This window comes from Panthera pardus, unplaced genomic scaffold, assembly GCF_024362965.1.
Source record: "Panthera pardus isolate Hobbes unplaced genomic scaffold, ASM2436296v1 HiC_scaffold_6, whole genome shotgun sequence".
Lineage (NCBI taxonomy): Eukaryota > Metazoa > Chordata > Mammalia > Carnivora > Felidae > Panthera > Panthera pardus.
The window spans coordinates 17160349-17172664 of NW_026526991.1; the positions used below are offsets into that span (position 1 = coordinate 17160349).

The following is a 12316-nucleotide window of genomic DNA, read 5'->3' on the forward strand; positions in this document are numbered from 1 at the left end:
GCTTTTAAGTCTTTGATTCTTTTAATTCTTCTCCTGGGTCATGCATGTTTCTAGGATCTTGGAAACATGGATCTTGTTCTAAGAAGAGCTGGATCTTGCTACAGCAAAACAGAGCGTCTAGGACTAGGTTGCTGGCATCTCCTTAAGTACTTAAGGGGCTCCTGGGTGGCTCTCAGTTAAGCATCCGACTTCAGCTCGGGTCATGATTTCATGGTTCGTGGGTTCGAGCTTCCTGTCAGGCTCTCTGCTGTCAGTGCGGAGCCTGCTTCAGATCCTCTGTCTCCCTCCCTCCCTCTCTCTCTCTCTCTCTCCCTCCTCCTCCCCCTCCCCAGCTTTCACTCTCTCAAAAATAAAGAAACATTTTAAAAAAGCATTTAAAAGATCTATACATAATGAGGTCAATAATGAAGCATTCTAATAATACTATTTCACACAACGATAGGCATGCAACCTGATAGGTATAATCAGAAGAGGGAACACATACAAACAAGAGTGAAATCATGGGAGAGGACTTGAAGGAAAACCTTTTGTTTTTACGTGGTTAAATTGTGCATAGTTTGTACTGTTCCCCTTTTCTCATCCTACACTACCCCTTTTACCTATATCATGTTAAGAACATTTTGCACATTTACACATTCTGATTACAAACTGTTACAGGGCCCCACACTGCTATTCAGAACAGAGAAGTCTCTATTATTTTTAAATGAATGCTTTCAAGTTCATAATACTTTGAAGCTGCCAAATGGACCACCTACACACTGGCTATAAGTTCCTGATTTATTTAGCAGGGAATACAGAAGGGATCGGAAGAGAGGTGGCTACAGAGAAGTGAAGCAGAACCAGCATATTTTTGTATGGCTTTTCCCTCTGCACGGGCGGGATGCTGCTAAAGCAGCTTCCTATGTCCCTACTCGCCCAGCTCCATTTTTTGTCACTATTTATTTATTAAAAATTTTGTTTAATGTTTATTTTTGAGAGAGAGAGAGAGAGAGAGAGAGAGAGAGAGAGAGAGAGAGCATGAGCAGGGGAGGGGCAGAGAGAGAGAGGAAGACACAACTCACCCCAGGATTTCTGGGACTTTTCAGGTGTTAGCACTACAAGTCCCATGTCTCACAAAACCCCTCAATCCCTGGTAATCAGTGATAGTTGGTCACCTAAGTGGGTACTTCACACCCACTTAATGGCTTTAATTTGCATTTCCCTAATGACTAATAATGCTGAATGGGTATTCTTTTTTTTTTTTTTTTTAATGTTTATTTATTTTTGAGAGAGAGAGAGTGTGAGCAGAGGAGAGGGGCAGAGAGAAAGGGATACACAGAATCCGAAGCAGGCTCCGAGCTGTCAGCACAGAGCCCAACACAGGGCTCAAACCAACGAGCCTCGAGATCGTGACCTAAGCTGAAGTTGGACACTTAACGGACCAAGCCACCCAGGCGCCCCTGTCACTTTTTTAAAAAACAATTTTATTTTTAGGAAATCTCTACACCCAACGTGTGGCTCGAACTCACAACCCCAAGATCAAGAGTCGCATGCTCTACTGACTGAGCCAGCCAGGCTCCCCTGTCACTTTTTCTTTTGATATACTTTTGGATTTATGGACAAATTGCACCAGTAGGATAACCCAGATTCAAAAATGGATACATTTTGCTCCCTTTGCATTTTGCTTCATTGTATTTTTTTTCCTCTCTCCCCACACCACATACCCACACAATCTTTTTCTAAATAATCCGAAAGAAAGCAAATTGTAGACTTTGTTTATCCCTACATACTTCAGTGTATGAATCCTAAGTACAACAATCTTTTTTTTTTTTTACGGAACCAGAGTGTAATGAACAAAATCAGAAAATTTGACATGAATATAGGACTATTATGTAATCCACTGTTTGTATTCAAATTTTAATCGTCTCCATAATGTCCTTTACAATTTTTCCTTCCAGCCCAGGACCTAACACAGGATCATGGACTGTATTCAGTCTTCTCAACCCAATCTGCGACAGTTCCTTCTGTTTCCTCGTGATTACATTCAGATCGTATGTTTTTTGCAAATACACCACAGAAGTGATATTAGTTCTTTTCTCAGTGAATCATATCTGGAGGCACGTAATTGTAGATTTGTCTTATTACTGGTAATGTTAACTTTGATCTGGTAATGTTAACTGGTAATGTTACTGGCAATGTTAACTTTATAAAATTATTAGTTATGTCTTTTCAGTTAACTAGTATTTGTGGGGAGATATGAAAACATAACTGTCTCATTAAACTTTCACTCCTTAATTTTTACACCTATTGATGATTTTCTAATTCTTTCATTCACATTCTTTTTTTATTTAAATTTTTTTAATGTTTACTTTTTTTTTTTTTTTTAATTTTGGGTACAGAGAGAGACAGAGCATGAACGGGGGAGGGGCAGAGAGAGAGGGAGACACAGAATCGGAAACAGGCTCCAGGCTCCGAGCCATCAGCCCAGAGCCTGACGCGGGGCTCGAACTCACGGACCGCGAGATCGTGACCTGGCTGAAGTAGGACGCTTAACCGACTGCGCCACCCAGGCGCCCCTAATGTTTATTTACTTTTGAGAGAGAGAGACAGAGCATGAGCGGGGGAGAGGCAGAGAGAGGGAGACACAGAATGTGAAGCAGCCTCCAGGCTTGGAGCTCTGAGCTGTCAGCACAGAGCCCGATGCTAGGCTCAAACTCAGGAACCATGAGATCATGATCTGAGCCAAAGTCGGACGCTTAACCGACTGAGCCACTCAGGCGCCCCTCTTTCATTCATATTCTATGTCTTAGTTGGTATTGTACTGTGAGAAAGAGCTTTCTCTTCTCCTATTCATTTATTTATTTATGTCAGTTTTGACTCATGGATTTTTATTCTGTTTAATGGATTTTTAATTCATTACTTTATAATTTATTTTGATATTAAAGTTGTCCCAGAGGGAGCCCTTTCAATCTGCAAACCTCTCCTTTTTATACGTTGCCTTCATTCTTTGAGCACTTCCTTAATTTCTGGTACAGCTATTTTGGGCTCATTTTGTATTTTTCCTGACCCAGCCCTGGTATTAGCCTTTTCTCCAAGGAACACTATGTTGAGAATGGTATCTATTTACTTATTCATTTATTTATGTTGTTGTTGTCGGGAGTGGTATTTAGAGAGCGAGATCTGGATGGCAGGTGTACTCATTGCTATTGATGTGCCCTAACCTTTAGGCTCTCTCATTGTAGAGGGCAAGGAAACACACACATTCACATTCATATCCTCATATATTAATGTTTGTTTCCTTATCTGTCTGTATTTAAAACTTCAAGAATGAGAAACTTGGGGTGCCTGGGTGCCTCAGTCAGTTAAGCATCCAATTCTTGAATTCAGCTCAGGTCATGATCTCACAGTTCCTGAGATGGAGCTCTGAGTCCGGCTCTGCACTGACAGCGGGGAGCTCACTTGAGATGCTCTCTCTTCCTCTCTCTCTCTCTCAAAAATAAATAAACTTTTTTTAAAAAGTAAGAATGAGAAACTTGCAGCAGTGTGCTGGAACCAGCTTGAACCGGCTTACTAAATAATTGCAATTCTGTGAGCTGGTTGTAGGTTGAAAGCAGCCATCTGAGCATTTATAATATAACAATTGGCAAATGCTACAGATCAAGTGTTTACCCCGCCTCACCCCAAGTCAGTTTCGCATGAGCCACTGGAAATCTGACTTCCGTTACCCTCAATATACCCAGAGTTATTCAGAATACTTAGGTTACATGGCAAAAGGGAATTCAGGTTACTAATCTACTGACTTTAAAATAGGGAGATTATCCTGGATCATCTGAGTGGGCACAAGGTGCTCACAAGAGTCCTTAAAAGTGGAAGAGGGAGGGGCGCCTGTGTGGCTCAGTCGGTTAAGCTTCTGACTTGGGCTCAGGTCACCATCTCACTGTCCGTGAGTTCGAGCCCCGCATCGGGCTCTGTGCTGACTGCTCAGAACCTGAATCCTGTTTCAGATTCTGTGTCTCCCTCTCTCTCTGACCCTCCCCTGTTCATGCTCTGTCTCTCCCTGTCTCAAAAATAAATAAAACGTTAAAAAAATTTTTTTTTTAAAATAAAAAAAAAAGTGGAAGACGGAGGCAGAGAAGAGAGTCAAAGAGCTATGAGGATGGAAGGGGGGGGTCAAAGATGCTACTTTGCTGTCTTTGGAGACAGAGGAAGGGGACCACAAGCCAAGGAGTGTGGTTGGCTTTTAGAAGCTCAAAAAGCATTCTCTTCTAGGGCCCCCAGAAGGAATGTTGACACCTTAAGCTTAGTTCAACGCGTATTGGACTTCTAACGTACAGAACCGTAAGGTAACAAATGTTTTGTTTAACCACTAAGTTGATGGTAATTTGTTATAAAAGCAATGGAGAATGAATAGGCACAGTGTGTGTTTCTTCTGTCAGGGCATTTTCTCTCAGTCAGTGAGATTCATCCCTTTTGCTGAGTCCATGATTTGTTTCTTTTTATTGCACAGTAGTATTATATGAAACACCAAAGTTAGTTTTGCCATTCTCATAGTGATGAACTTTTGATTATTTCCAGTTATTAGACTACTATGATAAAGCTACTATGAACAGGTTTCTTGTTTTTTTGGGGGGGGGGCCTCAAAATGTGACATTCATTCGAAGGAAAAGAAAAGAAAAGAAAAGACCAGATATCCATCCCTTAGCTCCCTTCCCTCCCCCATCCTGTTTCTCTTTAGTCCCCCAAGGACTGGACCCCGGCTAGGGGGATGTAGCAGGACAACCCCTCTCAGATGAGGTCAGCAACACTGAGGGGCATCTCCTCAATGGAGGTGTTGTAGAAGGTCTCGACGTCTCAGAGAGTCCTCTTGTTTTCTTCTGTCACCATGTTAAAAGCCACATCCTTATGGTCAAATCATCTACCAGGGCTGATTCTGCAGATATAATTTTCCCTGTTGGTGGGAAGGTCATGGTTGATGACTAAGGAGACCTGCTGCACATCAGTGCCTCTGGCCAGCAGGTCAGTGGTAATCAATACTCTGCTACAGCCAGAGTGGACCCCCGTCATGATCACATCTCACTCCCTTTGGTCCACATCTCCATGCGTGGCAGACTCTGCGAAGTGTCGGGCATGCATCTTCTCAGCGGGCCAACCAACCTTCCGGTGTTGATTATGACTGCCTGTGTGACGGTCAGGGTCTCATACAAAGTCACACAGAATGTCTAGCATCCACGCTTCTCATTCCACATTGATGTAGAACTCGTGGATACCCTCCAGGGTCAACTTTTCCTTCTTGACCAGAACCTGAATGGGGTCCCTCATGAATTTCTTGGTCACCTCAAGCACATCAGAAGGCACTGCAGCTGACAGCAAACCCCTCTGGGTGTTGTTGTCGGGCTTTTGAAATACGTCATAGATCTGGCGCTTGAATCCACAGCTTAACATTTCATCAGCTTTGTCCAGTACACACATCTTGATGTATTTGGGAGACGGGATCTCTAGTTAAGCATATCAAACCCATGATTAGGGGTACCCACAATGATATGGGGAGCTTCCATCTGTAGCTTTTGTACCTCAGCATGCACATGGGTCACATGGGTCCCACCAATGCAAGTGTGGCAGGAGGTACCCACATAATCTCCAAATGCCATGGCTACCTTCTGTATCTGCTGAGTCAATTCTCTAGTGGGTGTCAGGACCAAGTCCTTTGGAGCCTTTAGGTCCAATTCAATCCGTTGCAGGATCCACATGGCAAAAGCAACTGTTTTCCCAGTCCCAGATTGGGCTGGAGCGATCACGTAATAACCCTTGATACAAGGAAGAATGTCTTGCCGCTGGATGGCCAAAGGCCTCTCAAAACCAGAGGTGTAGATGTCACAGAGGAGGGACTCAGAGAGGTTCGTGTCATCAAAGCTGCCAACATTTTCATTCTAGTTACTCTCGAAGATGCCTTGGGCTCCATCCCGTCACAGTCATTGTCTCTGGATTGGGATTCCTGACTCACAGACATGATCCTTAGAAACTAGGCTATGAACAGTTTTCTATGCTCTTCCTTTGGATATACGAGCATCCATTCAAGAGAATTGTTACACATTTTGGCTTTTGCCTGGTTCTTAAGCCAGACATTATCAGCAAGCCACATCATCATCCCCAGAAGAGTAGTCAATGAGCAGATGTCCCTGAAAAATAGCTCAGCCATCAGCATCCCAGTGTTGCACAAAGCCTGTCTGCCAGCAAAAATCCAACAAAGTCAGCTTAAAGACGCTAGAACAATGCAGCCTATAATTAAGGTTTTTAAGTAAATTAATAATTCTGCTGGGAGTGGAACCAGAACAGAAAATCAAAAAGCCAGTAGCAGCACCACTAAAAGTAAAGGATGGTAAATTAAAATGTATGTATCCATGCATTTCAGGAGGAAAAGAATTGAGTATCCACTCAGGATTGACAACATTGTGTTAGCCTGACTTACAAAGACTCTGCTGACAACCTTAGTAGGGACATGGTCAGATAAGTAAATAGTATCTGTCCATAACTTATCTTCTACGTTCTCTGATCATGCTTTTCATTGGGTGTCATGGAAAGAGAGAGACCCTATAGTCCATCTGGTGGGTGTGGACCCAGGAAGGGGTACAGGAAACTGGAGTGTCCTTGTTAATGAGAACAGGAAGTCCAAAGCCCAGAGGCAGGAACTCGTGGGCACAGTTGAGGAACCACAGGAACCTGATGAGTATTCAAGGACAGCAAACCTCTGCTCCTTCAGAGGTACATTATAAAGACACCAGGAATAGGGAACCCTTGAAACATTACCATGTTTATGCAGAAATTCTCAGTAGGGACCAACCAATGACTATATTTCCAAAAGAGATATAAACATCATACCGAAATTCTTTTAATTCCTCAAAATCCCCTTCTCCTCCCCACCCCCCTGCTTTTTTTTTTTTTTTTTTTTTTTTTTGGTAAAAGTTCCTGGGAATAACCTTTACCTGGAATACTTTCTCTTTCTTTTCCTATCCCCCCTCCTAAAACTTCTATTAGCATGGCTATTGATCCTTTACATTTCAGTTTAATATCACTTCCTCTTACAAGTCTTCCCCACTCCCTCGTGTCTCCCTCATCCCCAAACTTTGGAAGATGCTTCTGCTTTGTACAACTACAGCCTTCTCAGATTTGCCTTACCATTAGCTCTAGCTTTTGTTGTCACTGTTTATTTAGTCATCTGTCTTCTCTGAAAGACAATGAAGTGGTACCCTCGGGAGTATTTTTATCACCATTTAAGCTGTGGAATCTGAAGTACATTGTAGAGCGATACCTTGACTCCTCATCTATAAAACAGGCACAACAACAGGCCCTACCTTAGAGCACTGTGGTGAGCACTGAATGAGTTCATACAGACCAGGCGCTTAGAACAGTAGACCCTCACAGATGATCTCATACCAGCTCCTGGATCTTCCCATCCTCTGCCATTTTGGCAAATGGCAATTCCAGTATTCCGACTGCTTGAGCCAAAAGCTTTGGACGCATCCTTAACCACCTTTCTCTTTCTCTCTTACCCCTCATTCAATCCATTAGTAAATCCTGCCTGTCAGCTCTACTCCCAAATGATCTACTGCTCAAATGATGCAGCACTTTCTCACCACTTCCTCTACCACCACCCTGGTCTGAGCCATCATCCCTCTCACCTGGATTACTGAAACAGCATCCTTACGGGTCCTCCTCCTGCTTCCACCATTGCCCCTCACTCAGCTCTCCACAATCATCCCATTGAACCACAAGTCAGAGCGGGCTATTTCTCTGCCCAGACCCTTTCGGTGGCTCCTGTCTCACTCAGAGTCAAAGCCCAAGACCTGATGATGGCCCACAAGTCTCATGACTGGCCTCCAGCTAAGTCTCATTCCAGCCACACGGGACTCCTTGCTGTTTCTTGAACAGAACATACACACTTCTGCCTCAGGACCTTTGTGCTTATTGTACTTCCTCCAGAGAGCTCCCTCACTCCTTTCTGCTCAAACCAGTAAGAACTCCGTGGACCACCTTATATAAAACCATCTCCCTCCTCTCTATACTCCTCCACTCCAGACTCTCCAACTCTTTAACCTATTTTATTTATATTCCTAGTAGTTATTACTATGTGGGGTATCTATGTATCTTTATACATGTATACAGAAAGCTGTGTGTGTGTGTATATATATACATACATATATATATGTATATGTATATATATATATATATATATACACATATATATATGTATATATGTATATATATATATATATTTGTTTATTGTCTTTCCCCACTTGAATGTAAACTCTGTAAGGCAGGTATCTGTTTATTTTGATCACTATTACACTCCCAGAGCATGAAACAACATGGCATAAATGCCATAACTGCTCAATAAATATTTGTAAATAAATGAATGACTATTGTTATTTGGTACACAGTAGTAGGTCCACCATAACTACTTACTGCATAAAAAAACAAATGAATATTCCATAGTTTCCCAAGAAGAGCATTGCTAATGGGGGGCTCAGGTGAAAGAAACGGGGACGTGTATGCACAAACATTTGCTGCATGGGCTGCATGTTCTTGGAATCACGGTTTCTTCTAATGCTTTTTAAAAATGAGTGTTTCAGAGGTGCCTGGGTGGCTCAGTCAGTTAAGCATCAGACTTCTGCTCAGGTCCTGACCTCACAGTTCATGAGTTCAAGCCTCATGCTGGGCTCTGTGCTGACAGCTCAGAGCCTGGAGCCTGCTTCAGATTCTGTGTCTCCCTCTTGCTCTGCCCCTTGCTTGCTCTCTCTCTCTCTCTCTCTCTCAAAAATAAATAAAAAAACATTTTAAAAAAATAAATAAAATGAGGGTTTTATACGGTTTGTATGTCCACTTTTAAGTAGTCTGCACTTTTAAGTTTCTAAACCTCAGTTATCATCAGAATTACCCACAGGGATTCTTATTCAATCGGTTTTATTTAATTGGGAATTTAAGTAGGTTTGAGCAAGAATTTAACCTTTAGTTTCCTTATATGAAGAATAGGATTATAATACCATCCACTAGGGTGGTAAGGATTACATAAAATATTCTCTGTGGGGTGTCTTACACAGAGTATTAGGTACTAATGCTTCTGCTCATTTTCTTTAAAGTTTAGAGGTAAAATTCTTACAAACAAATCATATTCCTTGCTCTCTAAAACTTTAGGTTTGGGGGCACCTGGGTGGCTCAGTCGGTTAAGCGTCTAACTTCAGCTCAGGTCACAATCTCAGGGTTTGTGAGTTTGAGCTGGGCGTCGGGCTCTGTGCTGACAGCTTGGAGCCTGGAGCCTCATTTGAATTCTGTGTCTCCTCCTCTCTCTGCCCCTCCCATGCTCATGCTCTTGTCTCTCTCTGTCTCTCAATAATAAATAAACGTAAAAAAAAATTTTTTTTTTTTTAATTTTAGGTTTGATTTCATCTTTAGTCCGGATCTCTACTTTGAGTTCCAGATTTATTTTGCAAATACGTACTCAGCATCATCACTTGGATGTTTCACTGAGATGTCGAACCCAACATATCTAAAGCAACTCAAACTTGTCTGCTGGAGGCCTCCTCCTCCGAGTCCCCCTTCTCCAGCAATGGAATAAGCTCACACCAGACATCTAGGAGTCCTTTCCTCTCTCTCACCTTTCACGTGCAATTAACGATCAGGTGCTTACGGTTCCGACTCTGATCAATTTTCTCGGTCCCCCATCTTCAACTCTCCATTGCCTGCACACTGGTCTTCACACACCCTCTGCAGCTCCCTTCTTACTCATTCTCCACACTGCAGCCAGAAAGGTCGTTTACAAATACAAATCGGGTCGTGTCCCGATGGATCCTCTCCAACTCTTTAGTGGCTTCCTTTTGTCTTTAGGATTAAGTCTAAAGTTTTCAGAGTGGCCCCCAAACCTTCTACCCACCTCTCCTTCAGCACAGGCACCTCCCTGTAGCCACAGGTGAAGCCTGTTCCTACCCAAGAGCCTTCAAACCTGTAGTTTCCATAGCAACAAGTGCACTCCCCACCCCACCCCCTTCCTTTGTTGCCCGACTTAACTCTTCCTTATTCTTGAAGGCTCAGCTTAAATGTCACTTCCTCAAAGAGATCTTTTTTACCGCTAGAGCAGACAGGTCCCTTGGTTACACAGTCTCATAAGTCCCAGGCCTTCCTCTAGCAATCATCACAACCGTGATTAATACCGATCCTCAATTCTAAGCCACTTGCTTCACATTTTAAGTTGCCAGCTGTCAGGCAGAAGAAGATGGCATTACCATCACTGTTGCCAACAAACATTAGGACCTAATTTTTTAAAAGGGGGTGTCTCTGGACCCAATTCACCTTGCGCTATTTTTAGAGTTGAAATTTAATTTAAATTTGGATTTCAGGGGCACCTGGGTGGCTCAGTCGGTTAAACATCTGACTCTTGATTTTGGCTCAGGTCATGATCTCATGGTTCCTAAGATGGGGCCCCGAGTGGAGCTCTGTGCTATCAGTGCAGAGCCTGCTTGTGATTCTCTCTCTCTCTCTCTCTCTCTCTCTCTTTCTCTCTCCGTTTCTCTCTGCCCTTCCCCCACTCTCTCTTTCTCAAAATAAATAATAAACTTAAGAAAGTAACCAATTTGGATGCCAACTTAAAGCTTAAAATATCTAAAACAAAACAAAACAAACACTCTATAGGGATACTTGGGTGGCTTAGTTGGTTAAGCATCCCACTCTTGATTTCGACTCAGGTCATGATCTCAGGTTTGTGAGTTCATGCCCCCAGTCAGGCTCTGTGCTGACAGGGTGAAGCCTGCTTAGGATTCTCTCACTCTGCCCCTCCTCCGCTCTCTCTCTCTCTCTCTCTCTGGAACAAATACATAAAACATTAAAAAAATACACACTACATTGTGGCATACAGAATGTGGAGCACTGCCTAAGTAGAAGATTGCCCACCACGGCCAACGAGTGAAATTTAGGGCAGTTGAAACCATCAGCTCAGAATCAATCAGAAGAAAATGGTGGTAAAATTTTCAAAACTGGGAGAGGGTGGCTTCTCTGACACCAACTTTGCGCAGAAGTCCTGAAGGACTACTTGACCCAGGGGAGGAACACTTATCTGGTTGGAATTTGACTTCTGGCAAACTTTTAAGAGCAGCTATTTATCTCCTAGTGATATGTAATTGAGAACAGTAAGAACAAAAGCCACTTGGAAATACAGACAAAGCATTGTGTTTTCCCATATGCTTTGCAATCATCCTTTCATACCCCTAATGGTGTTCAGGGCGTGAAGAACCCTGCATACACCCTTATAAAAAGCATTAATGCACAGGATCAAGCCTGACACGGAGGCATACTTCACCCTGAATGTGAAGGTCAAAACTCAGTTTGATTGTAAAGGAGAAAAACAGAAAAAAAACAAAACAAAACTGGATAAACGTATGCTCTGCTGTCCCTTAGCACCTGAAAAGCTGCTACTAAATCACGGGCGTGACTGACAGTTGGAAACTTTGCTCTGAGAAAATGAGTGCCACCAGCTGTGTCATTTTTAAAATGACAGTCTTTCAGAATAAGTGCCTGAGGACCGACGCCTATGTTTTGTTCACTGGAATGTCCCCCGAGCTTAGGCCAATACCTGAGTCCTATACAAAAGGTGCTCAATAGTTGTTAGATAAGAGTTCTCGGTTTACACTGCAAACTTTGGTCACTTTCACCCAGGTTGTGGCGAACTTGAAAAGGCTTGGGATCCCAGCCACCTCCCCCGTGCCCGTGCCCTTTGCTTCTCCACCTCTCTCCCAGGGGGAGGGTGCTGGGAGCCGCCCTAAATCCAATCCCCTTACGGGGCCACCCCCTTCTCTCTCTGACCTCGGCTCCGGCTCGGCCCCTGCTGCGCTGCTCCGCGGAAAGGCCAGCGGAGAGTTGCAAACGCTTTGGTTTTCATTCCAGTCTACGAGAAGGAAACACGAACCCAGCCACCAGGAGGCCCCTGGTCTGAGAACAGAAATCATGAGTCATAGATTCGGGGGTTCGGACCTAGGAGCAGCTGGCGATGTGGATGGGCGTGGGTCTGCGGGGATGGAGGGGGCTCCCGAAAGGCCACAGCCCTTCCCTCCCGGGTAGGGCTCCCCGAAGATTCCCCCCCCCCCCACCCCCATGCCCCCGACCCCGTGCTCTCCTCGCTCTCGCCCCGGGCCCGCGGCTTTCAGGGGGCGACCAGGGGTCCGGGAGGGGGCGGCGCTCGCGCTCCAGGTCGCCGCCCCCGCGGCCACATCACCAGGCGCTCGCTTCCCCTGGGGCGGCGGCGCGGCTGCGCGTGCGCGGGGCGGCCGCGCGGGGGCGGGGAGCGAGCGGGCCG

At 44.2% G+C, this 12316-nt stretch overlaps 1 pseudogene; it reads right to left on the reverse strand.

Annotated features, from left to right (window-relative positions):
- Positions 1-4764: 4764 nt before the first annotated feature.
- Positions 4765-5986, reverse strand: LOC109265277 (eukaryotic initiation factor 4A-I-like; annotated as a pseudogene).
- Between the last annotated feature and the right edge of the window lie 6330 nt (positions 5987-12316).